The 13,693-nt window shown below is 45.5% G+C and overlaps 1 protein-coding gene across 3 annotated transcripts in view; it reads right to left on the bottom strand.

Annotated features, from left to right (window-relative positions):
* SLC36A2 (solute carrier family 36 member 2) overlaps positions 1 to 13,693 on the bottom strand; it is a 74,939-nt gene that overhangs the window by 57,061 nt on the left and 4,185 nt on the right. For 2 of the 3 annotated variants that reach the window (XM_029218354.1, XM_029218353.1), the window contains one exon: positions 8,526 to 8,720. The gene's annotated coding sequence lies outside the window, so the exon portion shown is untranslated. Of the gene's footprint in view, positions 1 to 8,525; positions 8,721 to 12,183; positions 12,280 to 13,693 lie in introns of all 3 variants that reach the window. The other variant, XM_029218352.1, reaches the window with a different exon arrangement.

Here is a 13,693-nt window from a genome sequence, read left to right on the forward strand (position 1 = left end):
ACACGCTCCTGCCTGATACAAAGGAGGAGCCTGTGATGTAAGCCTACGCGAAGAATGAGGAAGGCGGTCTTTTCCCCTTCCCCCACTTTCCTTTGACTATAAAAATGTAGCCTGCTTAATCCTTGGGGCAGAGCCCCCTCACCTGCCAGCTTGTATCCCTCACAAGCATCCTATATTAATAAATCTACTTCTTGCCTATCACTTTGCCTCTCACTGAATTCCTTCTGCGCTGAGACACAAAGAACCTGAGCCTCAGTTAAGTCCAGACACAGGTGAGTGACTCTAACTAAAAGACTGTGGGTTCAAGTCCCAGTCTGGGTTTAGGTTGGGTTTGAGTCCCAACACGTGGGTTCAAGTCCCAATCAGCGGCGCACGGTTTCACAACCAGGGATCAAACACGTGCTCCCTGCAGTGGAAGCGCGGAGTCTTAACCACTGGACTGCCAGGGAAGTCCCACAATACCCATTTTTATAGGTGAGAAAACTGAGACTCAAAAGAGCCAGGGAAGGGGTGACTGTACTTGGGCAGGTTTCTTTTAGGAGGGCCACATACGCTTATACCCCTTTATACAGTATTAAATTCACTTCTACCTTTACTTTTTTAAAGAACAAGATCGTGCCCATCAGTGTGTAACAGATGTGGCTCATTCTTCATTGTTTTTACAACTGTGTAGTATTTTGTTAGAGGCTGCATCATGGGTTATTTAACCAGTCCCCTACTGGTGAGTATTTTGGCTCTTTCCCGAGCTGAAACGGGTAATTATGCACATATGATTTCCTACATATATGAGAATTTGCCTGTCAGATACATTCTCAGAAGTGGGTTTAGTAGGTCAAGGGCATGTACTTTTAAAGTTTTCACAGTAACAAATTATCCTCCAAGGGGTACCACTCATTTGCTTTCTACAAGCCGAGGGTGAGAGGGACTGTTTCTGTCTATCCCAGCAAGCGCTGGGTGCCACACTTCTCACCCTGGATCCGTCTCTGAAGAGTGCAAGTGGCAGCTCCTTGTGGGGCTGCACTCCTGGACTCGGTTCCTATTCCTCACTTTATCAAAGATCTTGTACGACTGGAACCTGTCTGAAGGTGAGAGTTAAGACGTCAGGGCCCAGGAAACTATGTCTTGGAGAAGCGCTTGAAAGGACTCTGTGGAAATTAGGACAGCCAGACTCATGCCCTGCCCCTCCTTGAAGGGCTGTCATTAAGATAAGGGAGCACAAAGTGCTGTGCATCCAGGTGGGGTGAAGGTCAACAGCAGGCCATATGGTGCAGCAGCTTTCCTACTAATCTAAGAAAGCCCTCAGGGACATAGAGAATAGACTTGTGGTTGCCAAGGGCGGGGGCGGTGGGAGAGGGTTGGATTGGGAGTTTGGGATTAGCAGATGCAAACTATTACATATAGAATGGATAAACAACAACGTCCTACTGTATGGCACAGAGAACTATATTCAATATCCTGTGATAAACCATAATGGAAAAGAATATGAAAATGAATGTGTGTATATATATATGTATAACTGAGTCAGTTTGCTGTACAGCAGTAATTAACACAACATTGTAATTCAATGATACTAAAATTAAAAAAAAAAAGAAAGTCCTCAGATCTCTCCAACATTCTCCCTAGAAGACTGCTGAGGTAGTGAGCTCCCTGTCAGTAAGGGTATTCAAGCAGAGATCAAGGTATGCAGGACACGGTTGACTGGTAGTTTCTATTCCCACATCTTTTTGGTGTGTCTTCCTCTATTGCAGAGGCTGGAAAGGGAACAGTTAGTTACATCTCCTATACTCCTGGAAGCTACAGTTCTGTCTATAAAACAGGAAGGTCAAAAGGTGGTGGAGGATATCTGCTGCTTCAGGCTGTTTTCTGCTGTCAGGAGAGGCTGTAGAGAGGACGGGTTTTTCTATAGAGTCATCCTGGCTTTGTTCTCGAGGTTGTCTAGAGGCATGCCGCGGCAGGCCCCAGTCCCAATCCCTGGGTCACAGCAGCAGCCTTGGGTTCCTGACCACAGTGGTTCCAGGGGTCTCCTGCTTCCCTGCCTTCCTGATTATGGGGGAGGTGGTGACTCCCCAGGTGCCACTTCAGAGGCATTGTTCTGAGAATCCTTCCTGTAAGTCCAGTCTACAGCCCCCTCCTCCGACCCTCCTAATGGCTCTGTAAGCCCCTAATTCCCATTATGAAATCTATTTCTGGTATTTTCCTGCGTAAAATACGGTTTCCTACCCTAACCCTGACTGATGGGAGGCAGGGATGTGCAAAACCTACAATGTAGTTTCCTACTCTCAATTTCTATGACTTTTCCACATTGTTTCATGGCAGAAAAGCAGTCCTCGAAATCCAGTGTTTTTACTGAGGGACATGTGGCGATGCTGGCAGGAGAAAGGGGTGGCCCAGCTCGCCCCTCACTTCCCTGGCTGCATCTCCAGGCCCTGACTCGCCCAAGCAGAGGTGAGTTTGATGTGTCCCATGGCTTCTCAGATCTACTCTCTCTTGTTCCCTTGGCACTGATGCTAAGTCTGGCCCTAATTGTACTCAGGGTTCCAGGACAGGTGGCCTGACCTTAATTTGGGGCTTTTCTGGGGATAAGTGATAAAGAACATTTCCTTCCTCTGCTGCCTTGTGGGCTCTTGAGGAGAAAGCTCTCCATGAAATGGGTAAAGTTGTGACAGAAAATTCACAGGATACCAGAACCAGACTTAGCCCTGCCCACAATCTGAGGGAGAAATCCCTGTTATAAGTGTTACCCACATTGTGCTTAATACCCATTGTCTCCTTCAACCCTCTCAACAACTCTAAGCAATAGGACTTATTCTCACCATTTTACCTATGGCTCAGAGTTGGGGAGAGCTTGCCCAAGGTCACACAGCTAACATGGAAGTCACAAAAGCAGGATGGGAATGAGTGTGTTTTTCTGTGATCTTAACTACAGGTTGTCCAGCATCCTAGAAGCCATCTAGTTCAATGTTCTCTCCCCTCCCATAAAATGCTTGAAGGTTTCCTCTTCCTTGTGTGTTACAATCTTTCCAATAGACAGTGGAAAATATGTATTAGATGGAAATTAGCACATTTTGACTAACAATTTTATATTTAGAAGTTTACCTATAGGATATAATAGGGAGTGTTCAAACATGTATGTAAACTCAAGGGTACTCATTACAGCCTTAGTTATACATGTAAAATTATAAGCAAGCTATTTGTCAAGTCATAATGCTAGGGAAATTAATGATGATACATTTATCCAATTGAATGGTATTCAGTTATACATGGTAATATATATTGAAATTAATTGATATGTAAATCCAGGTTTTTCAAAAGTTAATTTGTCCATCAGTTACTGAGTATCAACTATGTTTGAGGCACTTCACCCATGTCATTCTCTCTGTTATTTCAGTTTTGTGTGCACATCTCTTCCTCCCTGGGCTGCGAGAGCCTTAGAGGCAGGGACGTGAATGATGTCACGTGCTCACTGCTGTAGCCCCACGATGCCCAGGTGCTCAGTAATGTTGAGTAAATGGACCCCTAAAGGGTTATGCTTAGGATTTAAAAATTATCTTTAAGGAGCATTATTTTTTGCCACCAACACAACTTCTCTAAATCTCTCTTTGCCTGTCTGTCAAGATTTAGCTCCTGGAGTTACTGGAAAGAAGAAGGAAAAAGTTCCCATAAAAGTCTCCAGGTGCAAGATCTCAGGCCCAGGAGCTCCTGTCGGGGAGGTAAGGAGACTTATGAGATCCCACTGACCTCCTCCGGGCAGGAGGAGGCCTGGTGGAGATGCTGCTAGACACTCCCTGGGGGCCACCGGAGCATTCCTTGGGCTGCTGAAGGAGGTGCCTCCCGCCCCAGGCAGGCAGACACCTCGCTCTTGCGCTCAAGCACTGTGCGGGTGAGGGGCTGGGAGCGGTCATGGCTTTGGCAGGGGTTGAGCAAGCACAGGTTTGGCATGCAGGAGCTGCAACGCCCAGCTCTCAGCTGCTTGAGCCATAGAAGGCTCAGGAGCTGAAATACTGCACTGCCTGCCTCGCCTGTTGTGATGCAGGCTCTGCTCCTTGGGAAGAACAAATGGCCAAAAGCATGAATGGATGGATAGATGGGCTTCTCCTACCCTCAACACGGAGACGCCTCACAGTTGCTCTACGAGTCCTTCTGATGAAGTACCCCCATGCTGGCCACTCCGCTGGGTGCTGGGGATCCACCGGGGCCAGGGTGCAGTCCCTGCCTTCCATGAGCTTAGCTGGAAATCATGAATATCAATCAGGGTTTCCCATACATAAATTTAAAAAATTTCAACTGTGATAAGTGCTCTGAAAGAAAATTTAGCAAGGCTGAGTGTGTGTAACAAAAGCAGTTACTCTTATAAAGGGGATCAGGAAGGTTTTCCTGAGGAAGAGGGAAGTCCCCTGCACAGCAATGTTCTCTTCGCCTTGCTGCTGTAACAACATGTGGCTTCCTCCTGAGGTCACTGCTTCCTCTGCAGGCCTCTAAGAGAGGGCTGCTTTCCTCTCTCCTCTCTAAGACAGCTCCCTTGGAACACATGACAGCAGTCCGCAGCACCTCTACTTGTTGCGGCATGCACAGCCCTCAGGGCCGCCCCCTCTTCCACTTAACAACCTCTTTCTCTCTTTCTCCCTTTCTTACCCTCTCTCTCTCCCTCCACCATTTCCCTACGATCATTCTTGATTAGTTCAACCACATAAAGGAATCACCTGTACTCCAGCCTCTTACGTCCTTGACCACCTTTTCTTTCAGTTTGTCCTCCACACACTGACTCCCACCATCACACCCCAGACCTTGTCATTATCAAAACCTGCACCACTATTCTGAAAAAAGTTTTATTGAAGTATGGTTGATTTACAATGTTGTGTTCCTACACTACTTTCAAAGTCTCTATTTCAAGCATCCCATTCTCTGGGTGCCTCACCAACACCTACTGGTCCATCTCACATCCACTAATTTGCAGACCCTACCAGATCTTTGACCACGTCAGGGCCTCCTGTCCACTGATGCTGCTCTGAGACCCATCCACTGCTCTTCGCCCCCTCATAGCTTCATTCCCCTTTTTACCCAGTGATTGGTCAGTTGTGGAGTCTCCCTGCCATACACTCTCATCCCTCTCCTTGTATTGTATCCACCTTCCAAAGCCACAACACTGACCGGATGCACCTTTGCCTCTACTTTGAGACTACACCCAAGTAGTTGAATGTGGCTAGAGAACAACAGCCGGATTTGCCAACCCGTCACATTTTAAATTTATGAAAACCTCAGGTGGGTCCTAGCACCGCAGGGAAAATCTACTCTTTGTCTTATTTATGTGGTTCTTCTACTCTTCAAGAGGACTATTTCCTACCTCTTCTCTCTATTCAAACCTTCTCTCTATTCAAACCTCCATTACTCTCCCCTGTCAGCCGATGGCATTGTTCTCATTTCATTGAGAAAACAGAAGCAATCAGAAGAGAACTTCCTTATCCTCCAGCCACTAAATCTATCCACTGACCTGTGTCTGAATCCATATATGAGGCTTTTTCTCCCATGAAAGTGGCTGAGCCATCCTCATCCTGTCCTCAGTCCCTTTATCTTGATCACTGGATCTCATCTCCTTTCCTTCACCTACTCAAGAGTCTTCCTCCTGCAATGATCCTTCCCTCTTTCTTTTTTTTTTTTTTTCTTCCCTCTTTCTTGCACCATCAGCCTTTCCCTTTCTACGGCATCATTCCCATGAACATATAAACATACCATAGTACCTTTAATCTCTCATCTCTCTGCTCCCTTTCATAGCAAAATTCCTTAAAAGAGTAGTCTCTATTCACTCTCTCCAATTTCTCATTTTCCATTCTCTTGAATCTACCTCAGCCGACTTTCATCCTTATTATTTAACTGAAACTGCTTTTGCCAGTGGCAACTATGGTTCCTGTTGCCAAATCCAATGGCTAAAACTTAGCCCTCTTCTCAGTTGACTTGACAGGAGTAGACATTTCAGTCCCCACCCCCCTTTCCTTTTGGCCGTGCCACACGTCATGTGGGATCTTAGTTCCCCGAACAGGGATCAGGGCTCAAACCTACGCACCCTGCAGTGGAAGCGCAGAGTCTTAACCCCTGGACCACCAGGGAACTCCTCAGTCCTTTTTACACACACTATTTTCACCGCTGTGGTGATAGACTCTAAGATTCCACCTCCTTTGATATTTATGGTATCCATGCCCTTGTTTATCTCCTCCTCTTGAGTGTGGGTGGGACCTATGCTTGCTTCTAACCAATAGAATGTGGCAAAGATGATGTAATGTCACTTTCATGATTACATCGTCATATAAGGTCTTGTTTTACTAGCAGACTCTAGAGACTTCAAAGTTAGTTGGCTTTAAAGAAGTAAGTGGTCATGTTAGAAGGCCCATATGGTTAGGAGCTGAGGGCCAGCAAGAAGCTGAGGGCCAGCAAGAAGCTGGGGCCCTCAGTCCTACAACAGCAAAGGAATTAGTTGCGCCAGAAACCTGAGCGAGCTTGGAGGAATATTATTTTCCAGTTGTGCCTCCAGATGAGACTATAGCTCAGCCAACACGTAGTTGCAGCCTGTAAGCCCCTATAAGCTTAGGACCCAGTTAAGCCATGCCTGAACTTCTGACCCAGAGAAACTGTGAGACAATAAATGTATGTCACTTTAAGCCACGAAGTTTGTGGTAATTTATTACACAGCAATAGGTAACTAATATAACCACTCATCTTCTTTTATATGGTTATATTTTTTCCATAGTGGCATCTTATACTGTATTTTTAAAAACTCAGACACAAGTTATTTGCATATTAAACAGGTACTATTCTGTACCTTCATATGGCAAATCATGACCACGGAACCCTAGGGTCTAAGTGAGGGGTCAGAAGAGAACCCAAAGGTTCTCACACTTCTTACCAAGTGTGACCCTGACCAAACACCTTTGTCTCTCTGAGGTTCAATTTCCCATATATAAAATGTATGGGAGATTTCCCTGGCAGTCCAGTGGTTAGAACTTTCACTGCCGTGGCCTGGGGTTCAATCCCTGGTCAGGGAACTAAGATCCCGCAAGCCAAGTGGTGCGGCTAAGAAAAAAAAAAAAAAAAATGAATGGGTTGCAGCAGACCATCTCAAAGAAACTCTAAAGTGTAATATATAATGATTCTGTGGCTGACTGAGGGCCTATCCAGTCTTCTTTGGAGGGAGGGATGTTGCTGAAGCAGGGAAAAGAAGGACGCACAGAGCTGAAACATTTGGGAGATGAATTTCTTCCCCTATTAATTTCATCGGTGAGAAACTGAAGCCCGGATGAAAGGGACTTGCTAGTACATGGCAGAGCTAGCCTCAGCCCTTTCCTTTGGGCTCCTACATCAGTGTTTTTTTGGCAACAGGAGGCAGTTCTCTCTTCTCAGCTCTCCCAGGTCCTTTGTTACCGTTGTGAGGGAACCCCAAGGTCTGCCTGCCCTACAGGGGCTTAGTGGGTTTGCTCCAGATCTCTTAGAGGACTTGGTCCCAATCCTGGGAATATTCCTCACCCAATGCTGCCTTTTCCTGCCTTATTTCAGGAGGACCTACCAGTTGGCGCTGTCTTATGCAGAGACTGAGATAAAGGAAGCTGTTGGCTGAGTAAGAGGTTAGGGGAGTATCTGTGGGTACGATGGAAGCTGTAAGTTGGTTTCAGGTAGATTGGAAGCTAGAGCTTTGGAGAACCTGAGCCCAGTAAGCTCTCGGAGGCTTCCCGCCACACACTCCTACTTTAAAAATTAATATTCACGGGGCTTCCCTGGTGGCGCAGTGGTTAAAAATCCGCCTGCCAAGGCAGGGGACACGGGTTTGAGTCCTGGTCCGGGAAGAGCCCACATGCCGCGGAGCAGCTAAGCCCGTGCGCCACAACTACTGAGCCTGCGCTCTAGAGCCCGCGAGCCACAACTACTGAAGCCCGCATGCCTAGAGCCCGTGCTCCGCAACAAGAGAAGCCACCACAAGGAGAAGTCTGCGCACTGCAACAAAGAGTAGCCCCCGCTCACAACTAGAGAAAGCCCGTGCGCAGCAACAAAGACCCAACGCAGCCAAAAAAAAAAAAAAAATTAATATTCACATTTTTAAAAAGACGTCCATAGTTAAACCCTTAATTTTTTTAATCAAAGGATTTATAATTAAAGCTAGAGTCTCCTTATCTAACCCTCTCCATTCCTCTTTCTGGGGCTAGCCATTTTTTTTTTTTTTTTTAGCCTTTTTTTTTTAATTGGTTTTTTGTTTTAGTTCTTCAGTTCTCCATCTCTTTGTATAATACACTTTAATGATATTTCTCAACTAATCAACAGGCTGTTAGATGAAAATTTATGCCTGTTAATCTCCCCCACTCCTCCTGTCAATATAATTATTTCACTTTTAGTTCTTTTTTACCTATCTTTGTACTTTTAAAAATTATATAAGCATAAAGATAAACTTCTTAAATTATAAAGAGTATTTGTGTTAGTTTCCTATTGCTGCTTTAGCAAATTACCACATGTTTTGTGGATAAAACAAGAGAAATTTGTTGTCTTACAGTGCTGGAGGTCAGAAGTCCTAAAATCAAGATGTTGGCAGGGCTGTGTTTTTTTCTGGAGGCTCTAGGGAGAATCCCCTTCCTTGCTTTTCCAGCTTCTAAAGGCCTCCCGCACTCTTTTGGCTTGTGGCTCCTTCTCCATCTCCAAAGCCAGTAGAGGAGCATCTTCTCTTCTCTGACCTTTCTGCTTCCCTCCTATAAGAACCATTGTGATTACATTAGGCCCGACTTGGATAATCCAGTATAATCTCCTCTTGTCAATATCTTTAACTTAATACATCTGCAAAGTCTCTTTGGCCATCTAAGGTAACATATTCACAGGCTGTGGGGATTAGGACCTGGACAGCTTTGGGGGTCATTATTCTGCCTACTCCACCATTCATCCCAGTTTACCTGGAACAGTCCCACTATATGCCTGGTGTCCTGGTGTAACTATTAATACAGCTCCCATTGTAAAGCAATTATACTCCAATAAAGATGTTTTAAAAAATATTAATACAGCCCCTTTTATTCTCAAAAGTGTCTCCACTTGAACAAAAAATTATAACACCCCACTTATCCAATGTTTCCCAATCTCTTTTATACCATAACACATGTGGAAAACGATAACATTTTATAGATCCTCAGGATAAAAGAACAAGCCTACTCATGACTAGAGGTAATTGCCTCAGAAGCTCTGGCCACGTTAGGACCCAGCTGGCTGCTCCAAGGGGCAAAAGTATCAACATCTCAGCACCCCTATAACCCACTTATGGTACGCCATTGGCCACTGCATACCACTGCAAAGTCTTCCTTACACTAAAGCAATATAATATGTTTTAAAGCCTGTTCTTCTGATATGCTCCTGTGTGAGCAGCATTTAATTCCAAGGAGTGTGCCCGGGTTCTCATACACATGCCCTGACGCTCCTGTCATTGCAATCCTGCCTGCAGGTTAGTTCAGGTTGTCAGACTGCTGGCATCTTTTCCCATATGCCCTCTGGTTCTCTGTCCCTGCAGAATTCCCCATCCCTCGCGCATTCTCCCAGGCACCAAGAGTGTCGGTGTTGGTGGCAGGGAGGTCCCGTTGGATTCTCTGGATGGGCTTTTTAGACAGCTTGCAAAATTTTTCTCTGGGTCTTCAGAGTGCATACGTCTCTTAACTTTGTAACACATTTTTTTTTTCTTTAAACATACTTCATTTACCACAAAGCCGTTAGTGGTAAAACATTTTATCAACATTACCTCCTTTCTAATCATCAAAAGTCACAAGAGCTTGGCTCAGAGGCACATTGTAGTGTAGATATGGCACCAGCACTTTTCCTAGTATCTGAGCTGCTGTTTGTTCCCTTAGTGGGGTCCTTGCTTTAATGGCTGCTTTTCATTTCAACCACGTTGCTAATTTACTGAACAGGATGCACCTTCCTTGGTCATCAGCACGTTACATAATGATGGTGTTTGGCTTTCTTTATAACAATTCCTAATTTCTATAGCCACTTCTGATTTCCATTCCCAAATTAAGAATTTTTTTTTTTTGGCATACGCTGGCCTCTCACTGTTGTGGCCTCTCCCGTTGCGGAGCACAGGCTCCGGACGCGCAGGCTCAGCGGCCATGGCTCACGGGCCCAGCCGCTCCGCGGCATGTGGGATCCTCCCAGACCGGGGCACGAACCCGTGTCCCCTGCATCGGCAGGCGGACTCTCAACCACTGCACCACCAGGGAAGCCCCCAAATTAAGAATTTTTAAGTGAACTTTTTGGCTCTGTGCCACTTAATGAATTCTACTGTTATGGCTTACAGAATATTTTAAATTACACTAACAAAGAGTGCTTATACTACAGATAATTACTCAATCCACCCATAGAAGTTCCATGTGAACAACGGGATTTCTCTCTGGTTTCTGACAAAAATGGGTGGGCACTTCTGTGTCCCAGCTGAAGTGTAGCACACTTTACAGTTCACTCTTTTGAACATCAGTCAGGCTATTACGAGATACCTCGTGAAAGTTTAAATTTGGGTAGGATTCTAAATACTCTAAATTCTGCATATGAAGTACGACTTCATGAACATTTTTATACCACACCATCTTAAATACATGTAATGCAGCTATGTATACAGAGACCGTGTCGTGTACCCTGGGTGTTTTTGTTTTTTCCTTAACCAAATGTGCTCATTCTACATGTGCTATTTTGTAACTGCCATGTATGTGGGGGCCAAGGGCTGGGAAGCCAGAACCAAGAGACACATGACGTTTGTGACTCTGGGTGCATTGCCCCTCCTCTCTAGGCCTCAGTTTCTCCACTAAGGATGAGAGGTTGGACTCACTGACCCAAGAGGGGCTTTCCAGCTCTGATAATCTAGAGTTAAAGGAGGCTCCCTGGAAGAATCCCTCATTCTCTTTATGTCTAGGGATGTAAATAGAAGAAAAAGAGAACAAAGGGGAAGGAAAAGAAACAGCTACAAGAAAAAACGGGAAGGAGCAGATACGTGTTGATAAAAAAAGGGGAAAGGAAAGAAGCAGCAAGATGCCTAGACTCACAAAGTGTGAGTATGGACTTCATTTATTAAAAAATAGGTTTCAATTCCCAATGTTTTTTTAAGAACACTGGCTGTGGAGTTATACAGAGTTTGACTCCTGGCTTTATCACTTATATTCTTGTGTGACTTTGGGCATAGTTTTCCTGTCTCCTTGCCTCAGTTTCATTTATTAAGTGGAATGAAAAATAACAACCTCATAGGATCTCAGTGGGGAGTAAATGAGTTTGTAAAGCACATAGCACTCAGTGAATCAGAGATCTTACTGTCATTGTCATCACTTTTCATGGAGTCCCTCTGAGACAGCGGGGGCAGGAATTCTCCTTCCTTTAAGGTGTTTGTAGGTCACCCTTCCCCTTCACATCCTCATGAAGCCAAACAACTCCCACTTCCTGAGTGAAGAACCCAGAGAGGCGAAGCACATATGTTCCCCCCATGCTACCCAGGTCTGTCCCTCCACTGGATGTGGACAGTGAGAGTAATGAGAATCACCTCTTGTGTGGGTATATTGATCAGTACAGTGTGCCAAGTGCTCTGAAACCCATCAGACCCTCTTCTGGCTGAGAGAAGAGGAGGCAGAGGCTCAGGGAGGTTAAGCCCCAAGAGGTCATGTCATGTGTCCAGGGGTATAGGAAGCTGGGAAGCTCTATCTCAACACTTTTGTCCCAGTACCCATAACCTGGGGAGGCATTCGCTCAGCTTCTCCGGGGAGGCTGGGCTCCTGCGTGTTCTCTGCCCTTTGATGGCGTTCCCCACCCTGCTGCTTCACTAACCGTGGGTGCTGCTGAGTGGTGGGTGCGGTGAGATGGTCAAGTATGTGGTCACTGGCACTCTGGCTTCAGCGATGATCAGCCGTGCGACCCTAAATGTTTTAAATCTTTCTAAAGCCCACTTTCCTCATCTGTAAAATGGGGATAATGCCTTATGCCTAGAATGAGAAGCTGAGACAGGGTTTCTTGAGAAAGTGATTTACTAAGGGAGTGTTCTCAGGAGAAGGGGTGCGAGGGAAGCAGAAGGGAGGAAAAGGGAAAAGCTAAGTGCGGATGCAGTCTCAGGCGGAGACTAGCTTCAGCCTGATCCCACAGGGAGCTCTGGAGCACAGGTTGTATCATAAGCTGGTCCCACCTTAAAGTCAGGGGACTGACCTTTGGTTCCCATCCGCCTTAAGTAATTGGCTGTGGACTGCACTTCCCCCATCTGTCATAGAGTGTGAAGGAAATGGATCGGGGACCCAAGGGATCCTGAAAGAAGAGATGGAGAGAAAAAGGGGAAATTGAGCAGGACTCATATGACATACACAATCAATAAACATACACCCTCTCCTTTTTATACAAAAGGCTGTATCACCATTCTCTTCATATTTTCCCTTAGGAATATAACTGGAATTTGCTTCAAAATAATTTAGGGTGCAGGGGCAATAGGTGGGAATAGATAATCGGGGTGGTGGTGGTGATGGTATTGGGTTGGGATACAGATAAATAATGTTGGCCAAGAACTCTCTCCAAACAGAGTTGGTTTCACTCCCAGCAGCCAATCAAATCTGCTCTTTTGAACACCATCAATGGTCATTCTTTACTAAACACAATGGTCTGTTTTCAGTCCTCTTCTTATGTGAACAAGCAGTAGCATTTGACATAGGTAGTCTCTAACCTCCCTGAAAAACTTTCTTCACTTGGCTTCCCAGACACCACCACTTCTGGTTTGCCTCCTAGCTCAGTGACCGTGCCTTCATGGTTCCTTCTGCTCATTCCTAGTCATCTTTCTATGCTCTCCTAGACTTGATTTTTGGATTTCCTCCCATAGTTATTTGCACTCACCTCCCTGGTGAGCTCATCTAGTCTCTTTGCTTAACTACCATAAATATGCTGACAATGGCCAATTTTTTATCTCTACGCTGGACCTCTCTACTCTCCACAATCATCCCAATGCCTACCTGACCCCTTCCCTTAGATGTCTAACAGGCGCTTCACACACAACAGTCTCCCCTTGCTCCCCACCAAAACCTGCCCCTGCCACTGTCTTTCTGTTCTAGTAAAAGGCAACTCTATCTTTCCCGTTGCTCAGGCCAAAGTGTTTGGCTCCTCCCTCATACTCCACTTCCAGTCCATCAATGTGTCCAACCTACGATAAAATTATTTTCAGAAACTGACCACCTTCACTGCTGTCACTCTTGTCAAGTCATCACAATCTTATCCTGGCTTACTACAACTGCCTCCCAACAGGTCTCGCTGTTTCTGCCCTTGCCTATATCAACCCAATAGACAAAGCATCCTTTTAAGCCCAAATCAGATTATGGCACTCCTCTGCTGAAACTCCTCCAGTATCTTCCCATCTCACTCAGAATAAAAGCCAAAGCCCTTAAAGTGGCTCACAGAGCACTATACAATTTTCACCCATCTGTTGTTGCTCTGACCTAATCTACTTCTCTTTCCCTAGCTCTCTTTGCTGCAGCCACAGTGACCTCCTTGTCATTCTTCAAACGGATGAGGCGCAGTCCCACCCCAGGGCCTTAGCATATGCTATTCCCTCGGCCCAGAATGCTCTTCCCAGTGTTCACATGGCCTGTTTCTTCACCTATTTCAGGTCTTTATTTACATTTCATCTTCTCAGTGAGAGCTTTCTTGACTATTTTAAAAGTTGCAATCCCTTCCCTCT

This window comes from Monodon monoceros, unplaced genomic scaffold (genome assembly GCF_005190385.1).
Source record: "Monodon monoceros isolate NGI ecotype Baffin Bay Population unplaced genomic scaffold, NGI_Narwhal_1 Super_Scaffold_12, whole genome shotgun sequence".
Taxonomy (NCBI): Eukaryota; Metazoa; Chordata; class Mammalia; order Artiodactyla; family Monodontidae; genus Monodon; species Monodon monoceros.